Source organism: Toxorhynchites rutilus, chromosome 3 (assembly GCF_029784135.1).
Source record: "Toxorhynchites rutilus septentrionalis strain SRP chromosome 3, ASM2978413v1, whole genome shotgun sequence".
Lineage (NCBI taxonomy): Eukaryota > Metazoa > Arthropoda > Insecta > Diptera > Culicidae > Toxorhynchites > Toxorhynchites rutilus.
The window spans coordinates 244,231,621-244,257,494 of record NC_073746.1 but is presented as its reverse complement, the minus strand read 5'-3'; the positions used below and the strand labels follow the sequence as shown (position 1 = coordinate 244,257,494).

General features: G+C 39.5%; 1 protein-coding gene and 1 long non-coding RNA gene across 3 annotated transcripts in view; one reads left to right on the top strand and one right to left on the bottom strand.

Annotated features, from left to right (window-relative positions):
• Nucleotides 1-25,874, top strand: part of LOC129777092 (myophilin) — a 66,350-nt gene that overhangs the window by 9,371 nt on the left and 31,105 nt on the right. The gene's annotated exons all lie outside the window — the stretch shown is intronic.
• LOC129777094 (uncharacterized) overlaps nt 8,148-25,874 on the bottom strand; it is a 34,036-nt gene continuing 16,309 nt past the window's right edge. Inside the window, exons 2-3 of the long non-coding RNA XR_008743201.1 lie at nt 9,689-9,768; nt 8,148-8,659 (exon numbers count right to left, since the gene is read on the bottom strand). This is a non-coding gene — a long non-coding RNA (uncharacterized LOC129777094). The remainder of the gene's footprint in view (nt 8,660-9,688; nt 9,769-25,874) is intronic.

Genomic DNA, 25,874 nt, shown 5'->3' with positions numbered 1-25,874 from the left:
GTTGCGGCTGAGGGCTTTTTTTAAATTTGTGTGACTTCAATTTAGGACGTTTCTCTGATTTTCCAACAAATCTGGGTGACATTCCTATATTCCGAGCCGCAGTTCGAATTAAGTTCGGGTTCTTTTTCGGCATCTTATTCGCCTTTCTGTCATTAGCAAGATCCACACGTTCAATACCACCTTTGTGTGAAATATTTCACTCATTGTTGCAATAATTCCAAAGTATTATAAACATGCCCAGATTATCGCCTGTACCCTACCCATGCCTTAGTAGCATACAAATGTCGTTCCTCCAACTTCTGTTTTGGATCGATTCTTTGTACTCGAAAAAATCTTAAAAATCCTTTTTTTTCATTCGATTTTTTGATTGAAGTTTTTTTTGTCTACATTGACTAAATTCTCACCAAAGACCATCTGAAAACTTGATAAACATAGTGTCAAAATTTGGATTGCTAAACTTGCGGACAAAGCCGGTATGATTATTCTTCGATTTACTTTAGTTCAAAAATGCTGACAGGATCAGAGCTACTGCAACTTATATTGGCTTATACGTTCATTGAACTTCGAGGAGAAACGCCTTCTCATTCAAGAAAGATGATCCCAATGTTAAAGAATCTATGAAAAGAGATGTAGAGCTTTTTCTTTTGAATAATGTTGCACAATGTATATTATTTCAGAAAATTCATTCAATATGTAGCCAAAGAACCAGCGAATTGTTTCTTGTCCCCTAAAACCTCCACATGCCAAATTTGGCTCCATTTGATTGATTGGTTTTCGAGTTATGCAGAAATTTGTGTTTGTTTGTATGGCAGCCCCCCCTCCTTTGAAAGGAGGGAGGAGAGTCTATTTAGCATAGAAACGTTTCTTGCTCTCTGAAACCTTTAAAGGCTAAATTTGGCTCCATTTGCTTGATTATTTTTCGAGTTATGCAGAAATTTGTGTTTCATTTGTATGGCAGCCCCCTCTTCGAGAGAGGGAGGAGTGTGTGCCCACCATAGAAACTTGTCTTACCCCATAAAACCTTCAGATGCCAAATTTGGCTCCATTTTCTCAATTGGTTTTCTAGTTATGCAGAAATTTGTGTTTCATTTGAATGGTAGCCCCCCTTCGAGAGGGGGGAGGAGTGTCTAACCACCATAGAAAAATTTATTGCTCCCCAAAACCTCCACATGCTGAATTTGGTTTCGTTTGCTTAATTAATTCTCGAATAATGCAAAAAATTTGTGTTCCACTTTGTTTGACTTTTGACATTTTTAAAATTGACTTTTAATGATTTTTTTCTTTAGAATTAATCGTGATTTTTTAATGATTTTACACGTCTGATAAATAAGGAAAAGTATATTGAAACATTTTATCTAAAAAAATATCTGGTACCGTTCGAAAAAGTCGTGAAATGCATGGATGTTTAATTCGAAGCTATCTAATATCTCGTTTTATTCGTTAATTTGAGGATATATGACAGAAAATTAATGCCAGCCTGAAAAGTTAATGTTATATTATTGCGATAAAGCTGGAGATCATGGACGCATCATTCAAAGTCTGGAACAGACAAAGGATAGTCTGGGTGTCTAGATAACCCGTAAAAGTTTAGTAGATTTCAGATAAATCTGGAAGGCTGGCAACGCTGCAAAACGCAGTTCTCCACCCTCGGGCAACACTAAGTCCTGGTAAACCCGATCCAACCACCTCGCTCGCTTGACTCCTCTCCTTCTTGTCCCCTACCGGATCGTGTTCTTCCGATTATGTCCACGTCATCGATAAAGCCGATAAACTAACTGGACTTGTTGAAAATCGTGCAACGCATGTTGAGCCCACTCTCATTTAACACCTTCCATCACCATGTTTAAGAGTAAAGTTAGTGAATCGCCTTGTCAACGTCCTCTGTGAGGCTCAAACAGATCATCTTCCGTAGATCCGCTTTCAGGGAAAATCATGTTCGTCTATGATTCGGCACAGTTGGCGTCGGTTGATGATGTCATGTGCGGCTTTGGAGTCGACGAAGATATCGAGTGTAGGAACTTGACACTCGAGGTACTTTAGGAGGATCTGCCGCAGGGTTTTCGATTCATCGTCCAGCAACCGGGCATGAATCCGGCCTGACAACTCTGCACAAATCGGCTAACTAACGTATGCATTCAGAAAATGGGCAATTAGGATGGCAATGAAAAGAACAACAAAAGATAATTCAATGCATATATTTTTCCCTAAATTTTATGTTCATGAGGCCTTTTACAAAAAAATGGCGGCCTTCTGTTTTTCACTAGCACCTTCAACCGCTCTTTCTGTGTTGTTGCCTGCTGCTCAGACTTAGGCGGCCTCAATCCTCAATCAAATATATTATTGTAGAGATGTTTGGAGAATGCCTCGTTGAGTTCATTTTGGCACGCTTGCGCTTTTCCGTCAAGTTCCAAAAGTGCATCCACTTTGTGGAGCGTGAAAACACTTCTCTGATTACATTATCATTAACCAACCTGTGTTGTTGCCGAGTTAACATTTTTTTTAACTGATAGTTTGGTGCTAAATGCGCGTCGAGTTGCGCACAGTTCTTCATTAACAAGCATGCAGCACCGGGTCAGAGTACAATTTCCAGAAGCCGTTGAAGTCATCAAAAAAAGTAATTATGTCGATGACATGTTGGTAAGCGTCAATACCGAAGAGGAAATAATAAGGTTGTCAAAGAATATCCAGCACATCCATCTGTAGAACAAATTCACTGTGAGAAACTCCAGTCGAATTCTCCCGCTGATTTGCGAACGCTCGGTGAGTCTGGATAGGCGGAGAGGAGTTCAGGTGTGGACAATAAAGCAGTACTGGAAAAGATTCTTGGAATGTGGTGGGATACCATAACCAACACCTTTCGATACAAACTTTCCACTCAAAGAAATCAAGAACTTCTATCTGTACGTGTACAGATGTCAGTATATGATTCCCTCGGCTTGATATCACATTACATGATATATCTGAAGCTGCTCTTCCAAGCTACAGCTCCCACCGGAAGTCGAATCTATCTGGATTTAACTTTATTATTATCTGTCTCTCTAACGTGGTAATTTTCGTACGGTTGAGCAACACACGTTTAATAATACCAGCGAACTCGAATACGCAACAGTTTGTTACTTCCCACCTATTGAAGGAGATAAAATCTCTTGTTCACTAGTCGGATCGAAAAGCAAATTACGCCGATCAAGATTGTATCGATCCCATGTCTTGAGCTTCAGGTGGCGGTTCTTGGCACTCGTTCACCGAGAAGCATTGAAAACGGACATTCAATCAAGGTTGATAGACGAGTATTTTGAACAGTTGCCCCGACTCAAGTCGGATTGCCGGAAATACTCCCAGTACAGCCTTTTCTGTTGAAATCCACATCAAATAGCCGGAAGCATCGACCGACGAAGTAACAGTAGAGGAGCTCCGACCACAGTTGCTGCATCATCACGATCAGATAGTCGATGATATTCTGTGACCGGAAGACCATTTACCGCGACTTACGGCTCTCGTGCGGCGATTCCCAAACAACGTCGAAACTAAGGAATGAAGAGCTTGTATGTCCACTGACCAGCAAAGAATTACTAGCAGCAGGTAATTATCTTTATAAGCGAACTCAATGAGAAAGATCAAGAGATGAAGATTCATTTAGTTCCAAAGTTTCGTTAGAATTTTCAGGGTGTCGACTTCCTTGAAAAACCTTGAAAATCAGGGATTATTATGGAATTGAGTTACTATTCGAAGAAGAATCAATTTTTGAAAATGTTTATATGTACATAATTCGATCAGAATTTCAATTATTGCGCTAATTAGAATTTTAATGATGTAAAAAATGTTTTTAACTGCCAGGTTTTCTATGTACATTTACTCCACTGTCCATGTTTGTATAGGAGACGTAAACGACGAAATGAACAAAATCGACTTTTTCGCTGTTACGCATTTCACACAATGTAATACGTATGCTCAACATGCAAACAAACATTTTTTGTTCGTAAACATTTGAGCAATTTTGAAAAAAACGTTTCCGAAAAATCACTGTTTGTCCGCATAACAGACGTAGTTCAATACATACAAATACCAGAATTATATGCTACAAGTTAAATTTACATTTGAATCACATTCTTTGTAGAGTCCAAAAATGCCTTTCATGATAGTGTCTCATCACATAGCGTTTCCGAATAAATGAATATAAGAAACTATTGAAACGCTGCTCATATAATTACTATTCTCTGTTCACTGCACTGCGATGAACGTAGAGAGGTAGTTTCGTTTTTCATGTTGTAACAACTTAAATTTCTGCATTTGAATTTTCAAGTAGATAATGAAACAATCAAATCAGTAGTAAAAAATATATAATATTGGTTCTTAGCATTATCACTCATCAAATTCGACATCGAATATTTCATCGTACTCAAAATTTACTCATAAAGTTAGTGTAAGTAAAAAATTAAGATTTAAAATAATCAGTCAGTTTAATTTACTTATCTTTATAATGATCAGTTACATAAATGAACAGCCCATTTTATCATGCGTTATCAATAAAACAATACTTCTTCAGTCTGAATGGTATCCAGCCGAACATTTACGATTTAGACAGCTGTTGTATAGAAATTTTACTGCAAATTTCAGCTGTATAATTTATTTTGCGAACATCTGTTTTGAATACTTAACCCAAGTTCAATAAAACACATCGATATTTTATTTTAAACTTATTTCATTTTTTATTCTTTATTTGCTAATCTAATACAACTAAGATTAAAGTTTTAATGTATTTGAGTCTCTGGAAAATTAATCCAATAGTCATGTTTATCTATCGGTATTAGAGTCAAAACAAAACACCTGTCACCATTGACTCCGATAAAAATGATTACGATTCGAAAATATATGGACGGATTTTGGGCGTATACGTACACCCAAAGTTAATTTTTAGCACATGTTATGGCATCCCGATTCATTACATTAAATGAGCTAAAAAATAACAGAAAATGTTCTACTCCCCAATACATGTATATCATTTATATAATATATATGCTACAGCCAATATGAGCGAGCGAAACAGGAGACACATTTAAATGAAAGCACATGAAAGCTTTACGTATAGTTTGGCAAATACACGGCCCAGACAGAGGAAGATATATTCTCGTTCATGTTCTTCTTTATCCTTTTAGAAAACACTTTCCAACTTCATTTAATGATGAGGTGTAATATTATCACGCTTCTATATAACAGCACTGGCAGCTATATGTGTAGCGTGGTCGTATGAAATAGCTTTGCATTCCAGCCGGCCTTGGTTCGATCCCCTTTGACGTCGTATGGACTTTTTTTTGGCACAATCTCAAATGAAATGAGAAAAGAAAACAGAAAGAGATGTCTGCTCGCATACAAACAATACTTTTAAAACAGCTCATTATTTGCTTATTTGACTCTCCAGCACACGAAATGGCATCATTTCTGCCAAAGATGAAATGTTTTCAGCCGACGCTAGTTTGGGTGTAGTATCAGAGCTGATTTTGTACATAAAAAACCGTTACGGAATTGTATCCATTTGAATGTTTTCTTTATCGATCTAGTTCGCTTTGTTTTTGTCTAATTATAGAATGTATTATCATCTGTTCATATGAGTCACTAAAGCACAACGTAAGGAATAGTACACACAATTTTAATCGTTCTCCGGAGCAGGAAAATTCTCGAATCTTCCTTGAGAATTTCTCCATCGAATTTTTGTCGCGCAGAAATCCCACGTACAGTTTGTGTAGCGTTCAAGCTGTTCCTTAGTGGAAAAGAACAGTTTATGTCAATTCTCGTCTGGTGGAATTTTCCTGAAGAAAATCGCAATTTCCGCTGCATCCGGTGAAGAGAAGGATTGCGAATCCCGTACCCCGACGTTACCAGGTTAATCCCGTTTACTTGTTGAAGTAAGTCAACCTCCGTCCCCATCACGTGTAATCCCAGCAGACTCGGCACTGAAACAGTATTCTAAATTACTTGCTATCAATACAAGCAACAAATTTGCTCACTATGTTTAGGGAAATGAACCACTGGACTATTTTTGGTATGGATTGCCACCGGACGATACGATTGCGGAGATTTTTACCATCACAAAAATGATCTGCTGTCTCACATGGAAGCTCCAACGTTGAGAGAGGCTTTTCCATTAATGCCTAATGTCTTCATTAAAACATGTGAGGGGCTCAGAATGCAAGGGGTGTAAGTGACTTGATCGATTTCTCTTCATCAACATTTTATTTAGTTAATAACTCAACTGCAAAAACGTTCCAATTTAAGTTTGCTATAGAATCCGATACATGTGGTTCTGACCTATCTTCCACATTGTCAAATACAGCTGGGAATCTATTTGCAGCTAAGGTATGACCAAAAGAAAGAGTCGATGTAGAGAAATCGATCAAATCACTTACACTCCTTTCATTCTAAGCCCCTCATGTGTAAAAATCGATGGTAGCTAAGCTAAGGCAATAGCATCAATACACACTTCGAACAACTTAATTCAATGAGCTATGGAAATACTATGGTCTGGAGTTTGACGTGGGGAAGTTCACTCAAATCAATGGGATTATGGCGGCAGAGAGGTGTATCGAAATTCTTTACGAAAATCCGACTCTCATTAAACCTCATGGAATGGCCATTCCAGAGTCCTGATTTGAACCCAAGTGAAAATCTTTGGGCTACCCTCGACAACAAGGTGTTCAAAACGGGTGTGACAAACAAACAAGAAGCTCTGCGAAAGGCTTGGGAGGATTTGGACGCACATCACCCCCGAAACCTGGCCGAAAGCATGCCAAAAAATCTGTAAGTGAGATCGATGGAGTTCACATTATTTTTCTGTTGAAAACATGAAGCGTTTCATACTGAACTATGTATTTTGTAAAACATTGGCTACTTTGATTCATTAAAAAAAATCAACAATTTTTTCATGGAGTTCGTATTCTTTGGAGTTTTACTTTTCTAAACAATAAGAAAAAGTAGTAGAAGAATAGTTTGGAAGAAATATAAGTTTTGCTCAAATTATTGGGGGTGACGGTCACTGTACTCTCCAATATGACTTTGATCTGTATTAATAAATTATATTGCATCTTCTAAGTCGTCATTTAACTCTAGCTAAAAACCCAAAAATTTAATCAATTGGAAGATACCGACAACCCTTTTGATCTTTTTTGTTCTAGTTGATTTTTTGAAGCATTTACATTTTTTTCAGTTGTCTACGTCTGGAAATTTTCTGGATAGTCACTGAAAAATAAAATTTCTGAAGATTAAGGTTTGGCCAATTCTCCAACGGGTTCCTACTTTTCTGCATGACGCTAGAGTTCACAAAAATTGGTTCTGTTCACCGGAATGCGCTTGATACAGTGTTCTACTTTTTCGCAAAGTAAACAGGTTAGTGTAATCTGCTGCTGCTGCTACTGCTACGAGTGCACAATATTGTGGTGCCCCGTGTTTGTGTGGCTGAATGTGTGGTTTGAAATGGCCGGCTTTTGCTGACATACTATGTATTAATGAAGGAGCAGTGTAACGAACCTCCGTCTATACGAGGTATTCATCATTCTCACTCTTGGGCTTTTCTTGGCTGGAATAGAACGACAGTTGCGCCGTTGCATCGTTGGACTAGATTTATGACCTTTTTACAACAAACTGAGGATAGATAAAAGGAACACACGTTTACGCAAAGTATAGGGTAATGTGACTTGCGATAAATAGCTGATTTTAAATAAAATGTGAAATGATGTACTGACTACAATTTTGCTCTAGAACCCAAACATAACCTAGATTAATATGAAAAACTATCACTAACAATATGCGTCAGAGAAAAAAAAACAACGGCAATACGAAACAAAATTGACTAATTTGGTTTAAATTCCTGTTAATACCGGCAATGAGTGTAGCAACTCGATATGAGCCTTCGTCGTAGCGGAAAATGATGTCATTCGATTGAGCAACGGATACGTGACGTCAAATTTTGAATCGAAGCGGAATTTGTTTTGTGACGGATACCGTTTATTGATAAAGACACACGTTACCTCATACTGCCTGACAGATAAGCTGGATGGAATGGCACTGTTATATTCTGAGCAATAGAAACATTTCGAATCACTTTATTTTATTGACCATTTTTTTCTTTGTCTCTCTTTTTTCCAGGTAAGCCAAGGAATGAAAAACAAAACGTGAATAACAGTTGATTATTGCTAGTGGGAAATCTAGGCGTACATGGTCGCTTCAGAAATTCTCTGTCACACCACACCGCCACGATAGTAGCGTCGGCTATATCAATCTAATCGCCTCACACTCATGTCCATTACCATATGCTACGGCATGACACGCATTTGCGCTGCCTACAACAAACAAACAAACGATGCGCGACGCGGCATCCAGATAACGGGCGGTGGTAACACATATTTCGATAAATGTTATTAATATTTCGGAGGAAGTCACTGTGCTCAGCCGGCCGACCGGCCCGTTGATTGATGATTGATGAAAGTGAGGGCATGTGAGGAAGCTTTCCGTGTTCCCTTCCTCTGAGGGGTACTCATCTGAATGACATGACATGTTGCCGGCATATGCTGGTGGGGCCTTGGTTCACATTCCCCAGTGTTTGTGTGTTTTGTGATGGTGAGTAGAAATGTTGGAACCGTTAGTAGAAAGTCTCCGGTTGTATCATTCGCTGAAATGTAGAGTTTTAATGATTAGTGGCGGATCTTGAAGAGTGTGTAGCGCTTCAAGGGGGGATTCGGTCTGGAATATCGAAAAAAACGATTTTTGTTTGCATTTTTGGGAAGCTCATGCCCTCAGAAATGTACCGCACCGCGTTTACTGTGTCTTCGGCTCAGGGGTCAACCTAGGTTCCATTAACACGCTGAGCCCTGCGTCGGTCCCTAGGGGTCGACGTCGAGCTTTTTGGTAGGAAAGCGCCAACTGACTGGGATTGACAGTTGCAAAATGAAAAAAATAAAATGCATACAGTTTATGCCGGATGTTTTACAAAATCTAACTATTTACTAGTCGAATTTCTGACTATTTTCTATTCATGCAATAAGTTATCTTGGAAGCTGGGACTGACACTGGTATTGTGCAAACGCTCTTGATGCGTGTTGAATGGAAAGAGCAGCAATGAAAATTCGGGGCTCAACCTGTTAACACGTTGATTGTCACGTCAGTCACCGGTGACTGACACTGAGTTTTCGTTCAGGCCGCGTCAGTCACCGGTGCTTGACAGTATAACATATGATAATAAAGCTACATAATATAAGCATATAAGCTCATAAGCATTCCCTTTCGAACAGAAATACCTACCACTATGATAAGAACGATGATCCTAATACGTTTAAAAAAATCCATCCAATCTCTATAAAACCGTGGCACTCAACGTGTTAAAGACCGTGTTTAATAATAGTTCAATCACAGATTAAATCTCATAACGACATTTTTCAATTTTCACAAACTATCCGGTAATGGTTATCATGGTGCACACAATAGACCAAAAAATGGATTGAAAGCAATGACAGCTACCCGAAAGACTTTCACCCGAATATCCAATCACCCTGGGGTGATTTTCGAAAGTCAAAAAATCAAAACTTTGAGCGTTTTGAGGCACCTCTAAATCATATCCGAATTTTGCACAGGTATTTTTTTGGCCAATAAACAAAATGTACATGGTCGGTTCTTTAAATTCAATGATTATTTTTTTTCATACCTTCATTGCCATTCCCAGAAGGTCGATTTTCCGACACGTGCTTTATCATCTTGCCTCAGGAAACACACCTCATTCCGTCCCTGAAACGACTCAATAATGTAGAGGGTGGATTTATTTAGGAATAAAAAGGAAGTTTGTTACGTAACGATTACGGTCCCTGACACTAGATCTTTATTTTAGAAAAAAAAAATGTTTTAAATAACTGTGAATCTCAACGTATTGACATCAAAAAACATTTTTGATTTCCGGTGATTTTTCGGTTTTCAAAATACTCAAATTTTACCGTCTGCAACATTAGTAAATGAAATCCGAATTATCTAATATTTTGCATAGGACTTCGCCCCCATTACATTGACCTCGGAATGAATTTCGAAAATCGGAAACGAGAGAATAAATTAATAATAGAAATATGAGGCATTTATACATATTATGTTTTTCCTGCGCCACAATGTTTCTAGCCTACTATACTTTTTTTCTGAACGGTTGTTTCTTTCGCAGTCGTTTTCTGCAACGGCGATTCATTACGGTCACGCGTAGAAGCCGTCAATTTCGAACGGTCGCCATAAAATTCATAGAATGAGGTCACTTGAATACCATTTATCTGGATGGAATGTTGTCCCGAATAGTAAATAATCCCGAATGAGAATGAAAGAAATATCAGATTGGAGAAAAAGTAACCCATTATTTTGAGGTGAAATTTAAAACTATTTTTAATATGCTTCGATTTGTCCGATTTGGGAACACCGTTTTGTTGGAAAATTTGTTGCCATTCTAATGGTAGCTTCATAATGTCTCGATCATAGAGGTCTTGCCCCTTATTGACGAAATACACTAACAATTGATTTTTACAATCTTCTTATTGGGATCTTTCAAAACATCCCAATCAAGCTTTCGGAATTGTGTGGCCTTGCGTAATCCTGATGGAACACAACACCTTTTCTGTTGGTCAATTCTAGACGTTTCGCTAGCTTCGAACGGTCCATTTGTTGGCAGTAGAGATCCTAATTTAGTCAGTAATTTATCTTGATAATAATGGAACAAACAAAAACAGCAAAAGAACTTTTTTAGCGTGTAATGTCACCTTTACAACGAGCCTAAACATGCAATTGCATGTTTGATATCATTGATATTGATCACTAAAGCCAGAAAAATAATCGAGAAAATAATGGATAACTTTTTTTCCAACCTAATATAAAAAAAGGTTTCAATTTTGTTAATAATCCTGATAATAAATTAAAATCACTTGAACATCACTCTACAAAGAAGCTCATCAGTGAAAGAGGTAGTTATTGAATTAAGATGTTTACTAAATTATTAGAACTAAAACTTTGCGAAATTTATTCTGAGCGAATTTATTAGAAGCGATGTCGCTATCTCACGAGGATAAGGAACAGAGGTGGCTCCAAGCCGGACGGCATACGTCTGCCCGGTAAATTTTTGCGCTGAAAAATGAATGATAGATTGTGGTAACTATCGTGCCATCACAATCCTGAATGGTGCCTACAAAATTCTGTCTCAGATCCTCTTCCGCCGTCTATCGCCAATAGTAAGTAGATTTGTGGGAAGTTATCAGGCCCGATTCATGCCCGGATGCTCGACGACAGACCAGATTTTTACACTGCGGCAGATCCTCCAAAAGTGCCGCGAGTATCAGGTTCCTATGCACCATGGAGACAGCTATGGAGGATCATGGACGAACAGGACTTTCCCCGTAAGCTGACAAGACTGATTCAGGCAACGATGAACGGTGTGCGGTGCAGTGTGCGAATCTCAGGTGAGCTGTCGGTATCATTTGAGACTCACAGGGGACTTCGACAAGGCGATGGACTCTCCTGTCTACTCTTCAACGTGGCGCTGGAAGGTGTTCTGCGGAGAGCGAGCTTTAACATGCGGGGCACGATTTTCAACAAGTCTAGTCAGTTTATCTGCTTCGCCGATGACGTGGACATATTCGGAAGAACACATGCGACGGTAGCCGACTTGTATATCCGACTGAAACACGAAGCAGGGCTAATTTGGGCTTGGGATCAATGCGTTCAAGACTAAATACATGTTAGTAGGAGGGAATGATCGCAACAGAGCTCTTCTTGGTAGTAGTGTTGTGATCGACGGCGACGAGCTCGAGGTGGTAGAGGAGTTTGTCGACCTTGGCTCGTAGATAACAACTGACAACAACAACAGCCGTGAAATTCGAAGACGCATTGTCAATGGAAGTCAATGTGTCGTGAAGTCGCTCCGCAAATGAGGTCCAACAAACTCCGACCCCGTACGAAGTGTAGTATGTACAAATCCCTAATTCGACCGGTTGTTCTCTATGGGCACGAAGCATGGCAAAGGGTATGGAGTTTGGGTGGTTTCGTTTTATTAGAAATGAAGACCACCGCGCGCAAAGTTCTCCATAAAAAGGCGGCTCTCTGGCTTCGCGGTAAAGGTCACTTCTCAATGGGAGCGTTTTCGTGAACTGTTGCTCTAGACTTAAATGATCATTGAATAGTAGTAGCATGTGAGAATTCGAGATGTTTACGCCCTTCTATGTTATGACTCTACCTTGAAATGAACAGCTTGCATTTTAGGATTGTCATTGATTACCAACATTCTCGAACAGAGGGCGCTACATATATGTTTTACGCTTGGGTATTCGACAGTTTACCGTTTCAAAAGTTATCGTAGACGACCAGCTATTTGCTATGGGTTTCAATCCATCACTTGAATAGAAAGAGGCTTTTGGTTGAAGAGTAATTCCACGCCAAATCAGCCGAAAAACAGCAAATGTTGACGCGATCAATTTAAATTACGACTGGTTCTTTTAAAAGGTCGTATTCAAAATCATTGTTTTTTTACTCAAACTCAAAATCCGTAAAAAACGTAACTCAAAATCCAGATATCTGACTAAAATGTGATGTTTGACAAAGTTATTGAAACATTAAACGAAAAATAGCATTTTAAATGCACTGATATAATAATCTTACTCAAACATTTTATTTCATATTGAATACATTTATATCTCAAAATAAACCGTGATAAAGATATTCGAGATCTGTTATGCATGAATCTGTTAAATGTTGAAAACAATGAACAAAACAGAAAGTGCTCTCTCGGCAGCCTTTTGGATGTAGTTTTGCGCGCATCGTATTTAAGGGATTTTCCGTGAAATTAGGATTATTCGCCCTGATATATTCGACAAATCATCAGTTTGGACGACTAAAGGGTGTGTCACATCAAATTGCATCACGGAAAAAACGCTGTAGAAATTCGCCCAGTAGACCGATCCTTTTGAAAATTTTAGACAGTAAAATAAAAACTATTAAACAACTTTTGGCATTTTCTTTTTATTCATACTTCGAGCCCAAGCCCGTATGCTCGTACCTTCCTCTTTACCCCGTCCATAATGTTCTGTACAACGTCAGGTTGTAATTTTTTTTGAACAGAAATCCATTTTCTTTTGAAGTCCGCCTCCGATTTGACAACTTTTGGGTTCTTCCGGAGGACCTGCTTCATAATCGCCCAATATTTCTCTATTGGGCGAAGCTCCGGCGCGTTAGGCGGGTTCATTTCCTTTGGCACGAAGGTGACCCCGTTGGCTTCGTACCACTCCAACTCGTCCTTTGAATAGTGGCACGAAGCGAGATCCGGCCAGAAGATGGTCGGGCCCTCGTGCTGCTTCAATAGTGGTAGTAAGCGCTTCTGTAGGCACTCCTTAAGGTAAACCTGCCCGTTTACCGTGCCGGTCATCACGAAGGGGGCGCTCCGCTTTCCGCAAGAGCAGATCGCTTGCCACACCATGTACTTTTTGGCAAACTTGGATAGTTTCTGTATGCGAATCTCCTCCGGAACGCTGAATTTGTCCTCTGCGGGGAAGAACAACAGGCCCGGCAGCTGACGAAAGTCCGCTTTGACGTAGGTTTCGTCGTCCATTACCAGGCAATGCGGCTTCGTCAGCACTGACGGAGCATCCATTTTTGCCGTTCTTCACCTTCCGGTCGATGGTTAGGTTCTCGAAGTATCGTTTTAGTACTCTGCTGACTGTGGATTGGACGATTCCCAGCATCTTACCGATGTCCCGATGTGACAACTCCGGATTCTCGAAATGAGTGCACAGGATTAATTCACGACGCTCTTTTTCGTTCGACGACATTTTTCCAAATTTACGAAAAATTGACAGTGAAGCATGGCCAACGTGATCTATACACTCTTATCTGATTTTAAAGCGAAAGCTGAAGATATAACTCCTAAAAATTAAATTTCTACAGCGTTTTTTCCGTGATGCAATTTGATGTGACACACCCTTTATTCACATATTTTTGGAGAGGTAGACGGTTATTTTGTTTGATTTCAGCGATTTATTCGCATTCGAAATTACTTTGTTGTATGGGGGTAAAATGGGCTGTATGAGCTGTATAATGACCTACAATATTATGTTTCCTAAAGCTGGTATACCTTATCAAATGTTGCTTATTAAGGGGTTCCGTTTGTGGTTCTGAACCTGAAAAAGTATGCCATCCCAAACAAAACCCAGCCTCTTTAAACCCAGCATCTACGTCTTTTTATTATTATTATTATTATTATTATTTATTTCTTTGTTCATCTGACAAATGTCTTAATGAATATAAACATAAAAAACAAAATTTTAAAATACAAACATTAAAAAACATGAATGCGTCCAATCCTTTGACGAAATCTGGTAGATGACTCTCCAAACTCGAACAGATCTTCTACTATCGAGAAAGTACGAATCATTCCCGTTACGGGTTCATTATGACCAAAACTAGAACGGTGTGTCGCGGGCTGTAAAAGGCTTGTTGAGCGAAGAACTCTGGATGGCGCACGCATATTGATGCGGGAAAGCAGCACGGGTGAGTCAATTTCATCGTTGAGTATCTTGGCGACGAGCGTACATTGTTGATGTTTCCGTCTTCGCTCAAGAGTATCCAACCCTAGCAAGAGACATCTGTCAGGATAAGGCGGAAGATTCTGAGGACAGCGTCATGGCAGGGAGCTGAGAGCACGACGAATAAACATTTTCTGTACTCGTGCAATACGTAGGATCCACGATAGTTGATAGGGCATCCACACTACAGAAGCATTTTCCAAAATAGGGCGCACTAATGAACAATATAGCGCCTTCAAACAATAAGGATCCGTGAATTCTCGGGAGATCCTCAAGATGAATTGACGGTAGGCCTTGGAAGCTAACGTCGAGCGATGTATGGCGAAAGTAAGCTTCGGATCCAGTATCACACCGAGGTCGTTCTCCTGATTGACACGGGCCAGCACATGGTTTTCCAGAGAGTAGTCAAAGGATATTGGTTCCTTCTTGCGATGAAATGTCATGATAACACATTTGGCAATGCTTACTGTCATTTTGTTCAATTGACACCACACCCAGAAGCTGTTGAGCAAGCTTTGTAACTGACGGCAATCCTCAATGCATTTAACGGTGAGAAAAAATTTTAAGTCATCTGCGTAGATGAGAACACAACCTGGTTTCAAAAATGTGGTGACGTCATTGTTAAAAAATGGCAAACAATAGAGGTACCAAGTTACTGCCTTGAGGAACTCCGGAAGCGGCGGTGAACGGTATTGAAAGATGGCTTCCAAGCTTCACTCGAAGTGATCTCCCGGAAAGATACGACGACAACCACGAAACAAAACGGTCTGAAGCACCCAGGCGACGCATTTTTCCAAGTAGAATCTGATGGTCGATGCAATCAAACGCGGCTTTTATGTCAGTATACACTGCATCAACCTGAACCTTGTTCTCCAACTGATTGATGCACGTAGAGGTAAATTCCAACAAGTTTGTTGTCACAGAGCGCCCGGGCATAAAACCGTGCTGTGCTGGCGATATATAATGTTTAACGTGGAAGAATACCGCATCCTTTACGATCATCTCAAAAATTTTCGAAGCTGCAGATAGGCTAGTTATTCCACGATAGTTAGTTACATTGCGGTTGTCTCCTTTCTTGTATACGGGAAACATGAATGAGTGTTTCCAGATCACTGGAAAGGCACCGTTTTCCAGCGAAGCGGTAAATATTCGCGATAGCGGTACTGCAAAACTAGCCGCACAACGGCGAAACACTAGCGCCGGAATTCCATCAGGGCCAGGAGAAGTGGAACATTTTAAATTGTTAATTGCTTTTTCGACCATCAGCGGACTGACAACAAAGGTGCGCAGATCAATCAAATCCTGAGGAACGTGTGCTGCAGCAGCGTCAACTTCAGATGCAGTAGCCACATTGGAGGCGAAAACAGATGCAAAGTGTTTAGAAAACAATTCACATGCGTCAGGTACGGTAGTCGATTCACTCTCACCAAGAAAAACCGTTGAAGGGATGCTGGTCGATTTTCTTTTGGAGTTGACGAAATTCCAAAAACTTTTGGGGTTACGCTTTAGGTTAGTTTGGACACGCAGCACGTATGACCGATAGAGACCAGCATTCAACTGACGATATGCGTTGCTGGCACGATGGAAGTTTTGCTTCGATTCATTAGTACAGTGTTGACGCAGCTTGCGTTGGCATGCATTCTTAGCACGTCTTAATATTTTTAGAAGTGGCGTACTCCAGGCTGGCGTTACAGATGGTATTCGTCTAGGCGTGTTCTCAACAATCCAATCACGTACGATACTGCAGAATCTAGACGCCATTTCGTCAACATCATCTAACGCCAAAGTGCTGTTCCAATCAATGCTGCTCAAGAAGTCTTGCACGTTTTAGAAAATTCGGAAGCGGTGGCCTCTCTCAAGCCAATCGGTCAATTCTTTTCACATTTGTAAGACATTTATGCTATATATTTTTTGTGTTAAAATTATCGCGTTCATTTCAAAATGATCTCTCAGCCTTAAAGAACAATACGAAAAGGAAAACAGACGGTATGTTAATCGACCCTACACTAATTTCTGAAAATAAATCAGCGAAGTTTTCCGCATCATTCTCAAATTTCCCCATTACAATTTTTTTTCATTTTACTGCGTATTTTTGTTACTCTCTCATGTCCTATTGATGAAATCTTATTTATTATATAGAGATTCGACAAAATTCATAATCTGATTTGTCGGAATGTCCCTTCTTTATTCGAGTAAACGTTTCATTCGGGTAAACGTGTTTCGGGAGAATGATATTTGGATAAATGTTACTCAACCATCGTAGAGGGGGTATCCATCAGAACAAGATTATTGGGGAAAAGGTGATAAAATGAACACCCTATGAAATATGCCCTTCTACTGCGTCCACATACCACTACAATCTTCGTTTTTCGAAGAATATTCTAACCTAACTAAGTGTGTTAGTAAATTTTTCATGTAAAAAAATCGTTAAATCGAACATATTGTTAGTGTGCGGCTAAAATGATTACATGGTGGTGGTAAAATAAACAATTACACATATCATGCTAAATCGGACAGATTTATACGTTGTTTATTGTCTAAGTTTGTATAAATCATTATTGAAATAGTAGATACATGTATGAAATAAGCTGGGCCATTCACCCAGAGTTGTAATTGAAATTTTCTAATACGTGCAAAGACGTACATGCTGGGCTTTGGTTGGGGTGGCATATTTTGTCTGTTTATACTGTCTACCTCTCCAAAAATATGTGAATAGTCGTCCAAACTGATGATTTATCGAAGATATCAGGTCGAATAATCCTAATTTCACGGAAAATCCCTTAAATACGATGCGCGCAAAATTACATCCGAAAGGCTGCCGAGAGAGCAATTTCTGTTTTGTTCATTATTTTCAACATTTGACAGATTCATGCATAACAGGGTATCTCGAATAGCTTTATTAGGGTAGGGCGGGGCTAGTTGGTCATTTTTGAATAAATTTGACTATAACTTTGTAGTACGAAGTTTTGCGTTAGAATGTTGTGTATCACACTGAAGCTTACCTTTTACCCTTTCAATGAAAAATAACCAGAGAATCATTTATTTGACTTTTTTTTTATTTAACATCTTTATATTTCAGAATAAATTGACCAACTAACCCCACACACGGGGTAAGTTGGTCAATAATAGGCATGTTTTTTTGAGCAAATAATAAACGTTTTACCATTAGAAGTTTCCTTCATTATAAATTAAGTTTTTATTAATTTATTAATTAATTAATAAAATCAATACAAAAACAGTTAACTTATATAATGTAGCAAGCAAAAAAAAAAAAAAATTAATGAAAATTTCAAATTGTCATCGTTGTTGAAAATTAGTCCTGCAATCTTTTCTAGCGATTTCGTCTCTCTTCCACTTTGTGGCGAACCAGAGATGCCAGGTTTGAAGACATGTCTTCATTTTGAAGACATTTGATTTTGTGAAGATGTTTTGAAGACATTATGAAATATTTGAAGACATTTCAGTATGATAGCGTACGTGGATTTTTAAAAGATATTATTTCCATGAAATTCTAACTATTGGCCGGAAATATCGGAAATATCGAAGCGGTCTGAATACATATTGTCTCTAGAAGACATTGAATTTCTATTATTTTGGCCCTACTATACAATAGATTAACCTAGATCTTCCAAACGACCACATTACACAAATCGAAGGTTTTCTGGTTACATACTTTTTCTACAATTAGTTTCATGGATATGGTTTGAGTTACAACCAAAATTTCAAAGCTGAAATAGGCAAATAGAGTTATCACAGCTCCGTTTTTATGTGAAGAACTTTCCTCCGATATTATGGTGAAGACATTTTCTCGTACCATGTCAAGACTTTTGAAAAAAATCACCTGGCATCCCTGTGACGCACAACTGCTTGCATTGTTGCTTGCATTTGTTTTGATGACCTTTGTACCGTTCGCCCCAAAGTATTTAGAAATAGCCTACAGATATGCTACATTACTCAATGCATTATTGTGAGTTCTGATATTCAATGTTAGCGTTTATTATATTTCATGAAAATTTTACAGAAAAAAATATAAATATGACAATTATATTGCAAGTGGTTTGGGTGGTGGTTGTCCCGTTTCAAATACACTGGGTTTAGCAGTAAAACATATGCTTTGTATATTTGTTTATAGCTTGCGAAATGAAACACGGCGTACCTGAAAATTTTATATGCGTTGCTCTCAAACGAGCAATTTGTGTAACCAACTAGCCCCTCTATATATGAGAAATAATATTCATGAAAATTCAATAAAAATAATTTTAAAAGCGATTTCCATTAACACTTAAAGCTAATACGTACAATGAACCTTTGTTTTGCGTTTGAGCCGATTTTTTTCATGGTTATGATTCAGTTTTAGAACACATTTTATAATGCGCAAACCGTGAATGATTTTTGGCAAAATCGGAACCATTTCCGTATTTTTTAACCTACTTAATAAAAAGTTTTTCCAATTTGCTTATATTTTTGTATCAGCAATTCGCTATTTTTTATCCATGGATCGCTAATTCTTTGGACGTTCAGATTCCAAGATATTGTCACTGACCAACTTACCCCTATGAACAACTAGCCCCGCTCTACCCTACGGTTTCTTTTGAGATATAAATGTATTTTATATGAAATTCACTTTGTGAGAAAAATTCTTATATCAGTACATTCAAAATGTTATTTTTCGTTTAATGTTTCAATAACTTTGTCAAACATCATATTTTAGTCAGATATCTGGATTTAGAGTTACGATTTTTCGAAAAAAAAATAATGATTTCGAATACGCCCTTTTAAAAAACCTGTCGTAATTTAAATTGGCCGCGTCAAAGTTTGCTATTTTCGGCTGATTTGGCGTGGAATTTCTCTTCAACCAAAAGCCTCTTTCTATTTAAGTGATGGATTGAAACCCATCGCAAATAGCTGTGTTTAAAACGATAAACTGTCGAATACTCAAGCGTAAAACATATGTGTGGTGCCCTCTGTTCGAGAATGTTGTTAATCAATGACAATTCTTAAATCAAAGCTATTCATTTCAAGGTAGAGTCATAACATTAAAGGGCGTAAACATTTCGAATTCGCATATGCTACTAACTCACTCAATGATTATTTAAGTCTAGGGCAACAGTTCATGAAAACGCTTCCATTTAGATGCGACCTTTACCGCGAAGCCAGAGAGCCGCTTTTTTATGGAGAACTTTGCGCGCGGTGGTCTTCATTTCTAATAAAACGAAACCACCCAAACACCCTACCCTTTGCTCGACACCATGTTTGAATGGATGACAGTGTTTGTACAGCGAATCACATTCGCGATTTCTCGGACAGGATGAGAAATTATATCCACATCCCAGTGAGAGCGAGGGAGGGAGAGAAAACATTTTGCTGCTGTTTTACATTTTTGTTGAGCCGCATGCAATCATATATATATATGTTGTGAATCAAATTTCATCCTATGTTGATGGCAACGGAAACACATGGAAGCACGATTGTACCATGTGGCTAAACGCTGGCTGAGTCATAAGTCACTTAGCTGACGACAGCGCCAAGCTGTGAGTTATTCCCAATGTTCAATAACTTAGCACGAAGCAGTTTTTTTTTGTTTTTGTGCGCTCGACATTGTCAAATAAGGGCATGGAGTGGTTATGCTTTCGTAGCAATTCTCACAGCATGTGTTTTGCGGACTTGTAGCGAGGTGAAGACAGGGTGGATCGACGACTGCGTTTCGCCCCTTTGGTGTCTATATTTGTCGATTTCGGAGACTAGGTGATGAACGGGTACAAAAGGCATCATCATAAGCAAACCTACATGGACATGCGGGACAGGTAGGTCCCATAGCGACATGGCTAGCGACTTCGTTGGTCGACATAATTGGTTTGTGCTAAACGAAATGAATTAAGGCTGATTTAGACGATGCCAGTCAACGCTCTAGTTGAAGTATCCAGTGAACAGAGAACAGACACTCTGTTCAAGTTACTTGTACCAGTATCGAACAAGTAATTGGCCTCTAACTTGAACAGAGTGTCTGTTCTCTATTCACTGGATACTTCAACTAGCGCGCTGACTGGCATCGTCTAAATCAGCCTTTAGTGTCAATTCATTCCTTGCGGAAACTCGCCGTCAAATCGATACGCCTTACTTGACCTAGTTTTCGGATGTGTCAGCATGACAAACAAACAAACAAACAAAAACACTTTGGACGACGATTCTCATCGTGCTCTCTAATTGAATATTTCTGTTCGAGTTGATATGGACTTTTGCTTGTGATGTGGGCCCATTTGGGCGAAAGTGCTTGTTTTAAGTCGCGAAAGATGAAGCTTTGGCCGGCTCCGGTCATTGTTGCTTGCCCTATTCGCGCCATTCAGTGAGGGCAATTGTATGGGCGCGCTTGCCCGTTTTGCACATTCACTCGTCCACTTGGCCCCGGAGATTTGACAGAAGAGAAATTTCTTTCGGGACGTGCGTTGATGACGGTGATAGTGGTGAAATTTGTAACGAAATCTTAATTAGGATAAGAGGTTTTGTTTAGTCGAGAGACGAAAAAATGGAATACATTTTTTGTTGTCTGTTGTCACTCACGAAATTGGAAAGCCAACATCATCGGCATAACCTAAATTGGCAGAAATGAAGTTTGGTTGTTTGCCGTTGAAGGAGTAAAGCACAAAAAAAACTATACAGATGTTTTAAAACCAACTTTCCGTCCGAAATTGTGCCATTCGTCTTGCTTGACAACTGTTGTTTTTTTTCCAGTGCTTGTACAATTCCGCCAAGCCAGTCTTTGAAGTTTTTTCTCAGGATGTGTAAAATTTTTACCAGGCATTTGCATTTACATTTGCATTTGCATACACTTTACATGCAACTCATGTTTCAGCAGCGGGTTTTGTTGCATCCATGAAAAATCGAGCAAACAGCCAACCGTAAGATTACGTTCCAAATTTGGTAGACTTTAACCGAAACAATCATGCTAATGTAATAACGATCAATCAAAATTCACGAGTAGTGCATTTCCTATCAAGGGGGTCTTAAATTGTAACCGATTATATGAATCGATAGTAATGTGTGATTATCAAAACGTGGAGCAGTGGAAATGAACATCTCCAAAACAGAAATTTTGATTATTTGACCCTCCGGAAGTAATACCTTTTGCGCGATAATTGCTTCCTTCCTGAACTTCCCGATTTTTCAGGATTTTCCTGATTTTTTGATTTAGTATAAATCGAATCATTTTCCAACGACTACTGTTTGAAGCGAAGAAACTGCCACGTTTTAAAAAACCCTTAATAGAAACATTTTAAGTCAAGACGCCTACTTTAGTTTTCCTCCAGCTAGCGAGCGGATAAAAGCATTTTAATCGGCAAGACGGGAAGAAAAGTATTGATGGCGGAACGATTGCTTATTTGTTTATTTGTTTTGCTACTTCCATGGGTTCGTAGTTTCAAGGGCAGTTGCGTAAAACATTATTGTTTTCACTTGCGCTCGCATACTGCATACATGCAAATCCGGGTTTAGTTTCGTGATATGGGTGTGTTATTAGTTCTCCGGTTTGCTATCGGTGACCGAATGCAGAGCCATCTGCGAGATCATGCATCAAAACCCTAGGCTTACAACCATCGAACCATCGACTGACAACCTGCGCTACAAGATCTACAAGTGTTTGCGAGGAAAGGTAGCCCTCTCCCAGATCTACTTGAATGGCATTAACGTTCCCTGTGAAACTTTTGCCGTCTCAACGTATGCATTAACTAGCATCATTTATTAATACTCAGTTGAGATTTCTTAAGCCAAATAACAGGCCTTGAATGTATTCCGAGGGGCAAGTTATACGCGTGACCACAGTGCAAGTCGAAGGAAATTTCTCGGACGAAAAATCCCCAGAACGGGAATCGAACCCGAACACCCGGCATGATAATGTGAGACTCTAACCACTCGGCCACGGGTGCATCGGGGACGATCGTTACCACCACTAAATTGTTTATGCAGGCTCTATGGACATATAAGGACAGCGCTGACAAGATTTTAGGATGGGACCGAGAGCTTCCACCGCCTATGATCGAACACTGGACATCATATCTCTCGTAAATACCGCTACTAAACGAGCTTCGCAACGTTTGCATTAAAAAAATGGACTTTTTTCGGATGGTGATAAAAAAACTAAGACAGATAATTGAATTTGATAAATTTCCCATGGAAGGTAGTTATATTAGCTTGTCGCTCTGGGTCGTCGGCCGTCCGGAATCGGGTTTTCTTTCGATGCTTTGATTGTTGTCCAATAGTGTCAAGATGTGTAGCTGCCGGAACAGGCGTATCCAGCGTCCAAAAAATGCCGCACGATGTCTGTTTTCGACGCGACGGGGTACCGTTCTTTGAACGCGCACACTTCTGAACGGAGTAGCTTCACTGTTTTCACCATCACGGTTAGAGTTCGACTGACAGAGCTGTTAAATTTATTTCTGCTGGCTCTTGGGTTACTATGATTGATGCTGCGTGGGTAGTTTCGTCAGTGCGTGTGAAGGCCATCAGACAACCCATGAAATTTTTGTCCATTTTTTTAATGAAAACGTTATTCCTCGTTGCATTTTATGTTGTAACCCAACCACGGTACAGATTCAACAGCGACTGGACTCAGCTTTAGTAGGGAAACCCCGTGTCCGCCAAATCACCTTTGTGATGGTTTCATCAATTCCTAGCATCAGATGGCGTGATACATATTGGGGACAGATTGGAATGATCGCAACAGCCTTTCGGAGTCAGACATCTGGATCACAGGGGCCAAAGGGCTTGCGAAAACTGTGGTTCACAATTGCACGACTTGCTATAGAGCTCGTCCAAAACAAGTGGAGCAATTTATGTTCTATCTTCCTGTGCCACGGGTCACCGCGGCTCGGCCGTTTTCCGTCAAAGTAGTGGACTACTGGGGTCCAATCGTTCCTCTCAGCGACGACCACACCGATGACACTTTTAGATTGGTTCCACAATGAAAAGAATTCTGGACAGGGACCTCTCGAAAATTCCCTACAATCGACTTCGACACTGGGAACGAACGCAGAAACCTTTCCAACATCTGTAGCAGCGATGGCACAAAGAATATCTTTCGATGCTTCAACCATGACCGAAGTGGTGCATTCCACCTGTAGTCATCGAGAAAGGTCGCTTGGTGGTCATGAAGGATGAGAATACTCCTCCTGTGCACTGGCCGACAGGACGAATTATCGAACTGCACCCCGGAGCAGACGGGATCACTCGAGTGGTAACTCTTCAAATACCCAGCGAAAAATTTGTGCGACCCGTATCGAAGATATCCTATGTCCAGAAAACAAACGCTGGTTTGAGATTATTGTACCTTGTTTGATTGGCAGGGCAACTTGCGAATTGAACAGTGACGCTTTGATAACTTCGGAAATAGTGAATCGGTTGTGGGGTCATCGTAGCCAAATGTAATGCGTGTCCACTCACAATCGTAGATTCATTTCAAGGACCCTCCAATGACATTATATAGATTGGCTCTCTCAAGGCTAGAAACGAGTGAACTCGAAAGTCTAAATCCACTATAATATGAAGGAGAAGAACAGGTTCAAATTCGACTAAACAGTGGTACGACGATAAGAGTGTCACTTGGTGTTCAAATTGCAAGTGCAATAGGAAAGAACTTTTTCGGCCAAACGGCTCCATGAGTTATCTCAGAGTTTTGAAGTATTTGATGGCCAGAACCCGTCGAGTCGAACACCATAATTCAGAACGGTCAGCTATTTTCAACGATATTGTTACGGATACATAATACATGGTCTTCCGAATTGAAGTGGACGAAAGAATCCGCATTCAGAAGTTATTGAAGTTAACTTCTAAGACAGCATTAATAACTAATGGTTCTGGATTCTTCCTACTATTTCAAATCCGAATTTACAAGAAATTTTAGAGACCATGAATTGGATCGATTACTCGTTCCCGATTCATGTTCTTTGGATTTGGCTACTAGTATTTATTTTGTGTTTTCAAAAAATTAAACGGAGCTTGGAGGGAATGAGCTCATAGCAGAAACTAATGAAGCTATGAACATTTTGGAAGATCTGAATGGAATGTATAGAGTTAAAATATGAGTGATATGTCACGTGCCTCAATAAGAAGGATTACACAACTGTCAACACCCGAACCAAGGCAACTTTTTCGATAAGAAATTCGAAAGTGTTGCGATGCCCCGGTATCAAAGACGTGGATTTCTGTGTAATAGAACACTTGTCGGTTCTGTGTTGTTTCGTCCAATTATGGCTTTGATCAATTTAATGCATATAAACAAACGAATATTGTGTACATGTATGCTGTGGTATATCAGCGTTCGCGCAAGGTGGTGTAATTTTATCTGTGCAATGGTACGCTACGACGAAATTATCAGTTGATGGCTCTCACATGTACGTAAATTTCAACACGACAACACCGGCAACCGATATGAGGGGAGGAAATAAATTGAAATGATAGCCTTCGACCGATTCGTATTACTTCTGAAAGGGGAATAATTTATTGCACAATTTATTATGGGGGCGACTATAAAATCCAACGACAGGGGCAAGGCGATAAACGATTGGCAGATACTAGTCAATGATCGAAATCACATAAATCGTGCAATTGTTTGAATTTTTCGAGTGAGATTGGCAGCATTTTTATTTTGGTTTTAGTTTGGTCCTGTCTGAGGGACAGAATAAAACATACCGGGCCCGATCACGAACGTCTCTTCACGGTGAAAACTGAATGATTTGCATGCAAGGTTATATGCACTTCATTTCGTTCTCACCGTGAAGTGACGTTCGTGATCAGACCCACCATGTAACAATTCTACTCATTTTTGGTAAAATTCAATCGTTGACAGTGGATCGTAGCTTCCGTCTCAGCATTGTTTACGATGACCTCATAGGGACCAGCATCCCCCATCATACTTCTGTTGATGGTTGTCGAGCTGTTGAATATTAAAATATACACACACATCTGTGCCACTTTTTGTCTCATCTGATGCGGCAAAACGAAGAAATAACGAACACCACCACTCGCATTCAGTTGTTTTATAAATTGGATTTCTGAGTTTCTCCGGCTCCGCTTTAAACCATGGCCTTTTTTTAAGGTTACCTCAAGTGTGTCATTCCAAAGTTCAAAGATCTTTGGTCGTGCAGTTTGTGCTTGGAGAGAGAGAAAAAAATCACGTGCCGGGAAGGCCGCCACGCTCAAACTGGAAGATATTGTTCCGTAAATCACAAGTAAAATGAGAGAAATGATTCGAAATTTTACAGGTCATATTGTTCCGTAATATTGCTTCCAATAACACTTTTAATTTGA